This window comes from Peromyscus maniculatus, chromosome 14, assembly GCF_049852395.1.
Source record: "Peromyscus maniculatus bairdii isolate BWxNUB_F1_BW_parent chromosome 14, HU_Pman_BW_mat_3.1, whole genome shotgun sequence".
NCBI lineage: Eukaryota > Metazoa > Chordata > Mammalia > Rodentia > Cricetidae > Peromyscus > Peromyscus maniculatus.
In genome coordinates, this window is record NC_134865.1 from 75636209 (window position 1) to 75641095 (window position 4887).

At 43.6% G+C, this 4887-nt stretch overlaps 1 pseudogene; it reads left to right on the forward strand.

Annotated features, from left to right (window-relative positions):
* Positions 1 to 1911: 1911 nt before the first annotated feature.
* On the forward strand, positions 1912 to 3981 carry LOC143268524 (serine protease inhibitor A3N pseudogene; annotated as a pseudogene).
* Positions 3982 to 4887: the final 906 nt, after the last annotated feature.

Sequence of the window (4887 nt, forward strand, 5' to 3'; positions counted from 1 at the left end):
CTGTTTCTTCCCCAGGAATTTGCATTCATATTCCCGTAGTTGGAAAATCAAAGACATAGTTCCTCTGTCTTGTTGCTTATCTTATCCTAAGTTTTTTCTTACACTATATCCCTATATTCTACCTTATATTTTTCCTTCTTACCCTAAGTTTTTTCTACACTATATTCCTTTATTCTACCTTATATTTTTTCCTTAATTTTTATAGATAGAAATTAAGAGAGAGAGAAAAAGAAAGAAACCTAGAAAGAGAGAAATATTCACTGCACCTCACTTTTCAACTTTGGCATTCAGCCATCTTATTTTCACTCCCCAAAATAAAAAATCTTTGCCTTCATTTTTAATTCCTTATGGGGCATGCCTCCTTACAATTGCAACTCCCTCTCTCTCCTATTGCCAAGGCTGTAGTTCCTGGTATCATTTTTGGGAGCCCAGCTAGGAGACCTGCTATTACATTTTATGACAGGGAACTCTTGAGATGAGAGGGATATCAGAGATACTAGATAGAAGGATACAGGGGATAGAAACAGATAGAAACACAGGATAACCTCAGGAAGGCCTAGATCCTTATCCACCAGCCCCTCCTATCTCTTCTAAAGGGCTATTTATAGGAATGCCAAGGAGTGGAGCAAAAGACCTCCCCCTAGCACAGCCAAGTGCAGATCCTTCCAATCACTTTGTAACCGGGACTTGGAGGGTGGAGGCCGGAGGACAAAGGTTGAAGGTCATCCTTGGCTACATGTGAATTTATTTTTTTCATTTTTATTTATTTATTTATTTATTTATTTATTTATTTATTTATTTATTTATTTATTTACTATCAGCTTGATGCAGTATAAATTCTTATCCTAATAATGAAATGTTTCATTGAGGCTTGCCAAGTAATTGAGTAAAACCAAACTTATTATAAGCCACGGTCATCCTAGTGTCCCCCCTACTATATAGCTTCCCTGTGGTCATTAGGATGCTCGTGGCCCCCACTCCAGGGGTGTATGGAGGAGATGACTCTCTGGACATTCCCTACAATCATCCCAATTCCCATAATAAGTCAGGCACATTTACTACTAATGTAACCTGGGCCACTCACTGGGCTGCCAAGAATGATCCACCAATCTGCTTGTTACTACCACACAGCTATCCCGACAACAAAAATGAAATCTGGTTCAGTCATCAGAGACTGGGACACCATTTAATTTTCTTCCTGTCAGGAAGTCTTCCAAGCCTGAAACAGAAACCACCCTGTGGTATCCTGGCAGAGCTGAAAGAACCATTCTCCATTGGTCTTTCTAATACCTGTTCTTGGAGATGCCAAGGCTTTAATACTGCGTCAGATATCTACAGTGCTACCTCTCAATTATCCCACCTCATGCCCAGACACAGGAACCAGATGCATCCCAGGGCAGTGAGATGTCATGAACTTGTCATCTGGAGGTTGGGATGGAGCATTTGCTGCTAATCTAATTCAAAGATCCTTCACTGAGTCCTTACTAGAAGTTGGTGATGGTGAGTAGGGGACAAGTGTAAATTAAGAGTATTCCCTAATTTCTAGTGAGCTCTTATGCAAAGCAAAAAGAGGAAAGAATTATGATTACAGAAGGATTTTGCCCATCCTCAGGTCCTTTTCTTCCTTACTTTGTTAGTCTGGCATGTCCCTTTATCTCTATGGATCCTGATATTCTAGGAGAAAAATTGACTACTGCAGCATCACTTCCTCTAGTGGAAACAGGCTGTGTGGGATCTGGTAGTGCCATTTGAGAGTCCAGAGCATCCCTAACAGATGGTCACAAAAGCAGAAAATGGCAGCAGAGCCTGGATACAGTACATGCAAGGTTGAAGGACAAGGAGATGGTCAGGTCACTACCTGATCTTTCCAGACTCCAAAAATCTTCCTTTTCAGACAAGAGAGCAGAGAAGATGGCCCTCCTTGTAGCTTTTATCCTTTTGATGGCTGGGTTCTGCCCTGCCAACTAGATGGCTCATTGGAAAGAAATGCTGATGTCCAGGAAGACCAAAACAATGTGACACCAGTGGACAGTCAAACAATGGCCTCTATCAACAATGACTTTGCCTTCACCCTCTACAAGGAGTTGGTTTTGAAGAATCCAGATAAAAATGTCATATTCTCCCCATTCAGCATCTCAGTAGCTTTGGCCATCCTGTCCCTGAGAGCAAGCAGCAACACCCTGGAAGAGATTCTAGAAGGTCTCAATTCAATCTCACAGAGACCTCTGAGGCAGATATCCACCGGAGCTTTGGGCACCTCTTCCATATGCTCAGTCAGCCAGGGGACCAGGTGAAAATCAGCATAGGCAGCATCATGTTTATTAAAAAGCACCTGCAGATCCTGGCAGAGTTCAAGGAAAAGGCACGGGTGCTCTACCAGGTTGAGGCCTCTGTGACTGACTTCCAGCAGCCTCATGAGGCCAAAAAACTCATCAATGACTATGTAAGCCAACAGACCCAGGGGAAGATCAAGGAAGTAATCTCACACCTGGATGAGAGTTCGTTAGTGGTGCTGGTGAATTACATCTACTTTAAAGGTGAAGATGGTCACTGTTTCAGGGGTGGATGGAGAGGGTGTTGGCTGGGCACCTTGTGTCTATACTCTGACCCCTAGAAAGGAGATGCCCAGGGCCTTGGAGACATGGGTGCCTAACTTCTTATTACTAGTAGGCCTTACTTGTCCTTTGGGATTTTTGTGATATAGTTGTGATTCCTGGTACATACTTCACAGAACCCCTGAGCTCTCAGTCTAAGAGGGTTGTATTGGATGTGACTTTAACTTACTGACTATCAGACTGCATCACTCACATGTCCGGTCCTACCTGCTGAAGCCATTGCTTCTCCCTGCAGAGATAGTGTCTTCTTAGTCAGGGTTCTATTGCTGTGAAGAGACACCATAACCATGGCAACTCTTATAATGGAAAACATTTAATTGGGTGGCTCACTTAAAATTCAGAGGTTCCATCTATTATCATCATGATGGGACATGGCAGTGTACAGGCAGACATGATGATAAAGCCGTATCTGAGAGTACTACATCTTGCTGGCAAGAGGAAGTAGTCTGGTGTGGAGGCCCACAAAGCTTTTCTAGTGAGACCACACCTGGCTTACAGCATCCTTTTTAAGGTTCGTTCACCCAATTTTTGAGGGTTAAAGATAGCAGCCCCCATCCTTAATTTATCAAGTCATTTTTCTTGTGATAAAAATATTTTTACCTCTCCAGGGAAATCCCCAAGGTCAATGAACCACAGCTGGCTTGAGCAGAGCTGTGTGTACAACCTCTGCAGAGAACCACTATAGTGATATTTTATTTGTACTGAAATGTGATTTTATTTGTATGTTAATAAATATAGTTGCCTGGGGGTCAGAGCTAATATCAAGCCATAGCAGAAGCTGGGCGGTGGTGGTGCACGCCTTTAATCCCAGCACTTAGGAGGCAGAACTAGGCAAATCTCTATGTGTTCAAGGATACAGCCAGCATGGAGACACACACCTTTAATCTCAATACCAACCATAGAAGACCTGGAGGTCTGTACAGACAGGCAGTGATAAGGAGGTCATGTGGTTGGGTTTACAACCAATGAGAAGGCAGAATAGAAACTCTATAAAAAAAGACAAACAGACAGGATGTAGCTCTCTTGCTGAGGAGGACAGGAGCAGCAGTGAAGGGTAAGGTTTTTAGCTCTTAGCTATTGCTCTGACCTCTTGGGCTTTCATCTTTGCATTGGCTCTGAGTTTCTTATTTAACAAGACAGTTACACCTACAAACCACAGCTGGCTTGAGCAGGGCTGTGTGTACAAACCCTACAGTGATTCTGTTCCAGGAACACAGCTTCCCTGCCACAGAGTTCCCCCAGGGATTTTTCTCTATATGTTTGTTTACTCTGACCTCAAGATCTTTTGGATCACGAGCAAGTCAGCAAAAAGATTACAGATGGAGAGGACCTACATCAACAGCCTCAGATGTGGATGGACCCCTAATGCTGAGTTGGAAAAAGCCCCAGTGTTTCTCTGCTCTGATGTTCTTTCTAAATTGGAGAAGTCCAGGTAGAAAATTATTCAGTGACTGTCCCCCATCCTTGGAGCCAGAGAGAAACTGGATTCTCAAATCCTGACACTCACTATACCATTGCCTTGGTAGAGTTCTCAAATTATTCCAAACCAAAGGAGGCCCCTCGGAAGTTCTAATTATTATTCCTTATGCTGCTTTTTAAAAAAAATATTATTGATTTAAATTTTACTTTTGGAAAAAAAAAAGAAAGCCTGTGGTAGTGGTAAACATGGAGGCCAAACTTTAGCCTCTGTCCACTGTATAGGTGAGTTTAGAAGTGAATGTAGATGCTAGAGGGAAGGGATGATGGGGAAGATGGATAGAGAGGAGAGAGGATAAGGTGAGAAAGGATGAGGAGTGAGAAAGTGAAGGAAGAAGGAGCAGGAGGACAAGAGGGAGGAGAGGGCATAAAATGAGGGAGGAGGGGGATCAGATGAGGGAGCCAAGGGGAAGACAGAGGGGACAGAAGACTAGAAGAATGTAGGAGGAGAATGGAGGGGGTAGGGGAGGGAGGTGCTGGAGCTGAGCCACATGTCCTCGGGGATGTGACATGCCTGCAGAGGGGCCAGGGACTTCAGCAACCATTACTCTGTGCTTGCTGTCAGACTGATGCATCCATTTCTTTCAAAAGCATTCAACTATGTTTTACAGAAAAATTATTTCCTCAGAAAACAAGTTAGCCTGTTTCTACAGGAGAAAATTTGACTGAGTAGCTGGTGGTTGTCTTCTTTTCCTGGCTATGAGAGAGTGGAACCCTCATATTGGCCATGGGATCTTTTGGGGGAAGTGGGATCCCTGAACCCAAGCCTGCTGCCCCAGAGGGACTCTGCAACTGT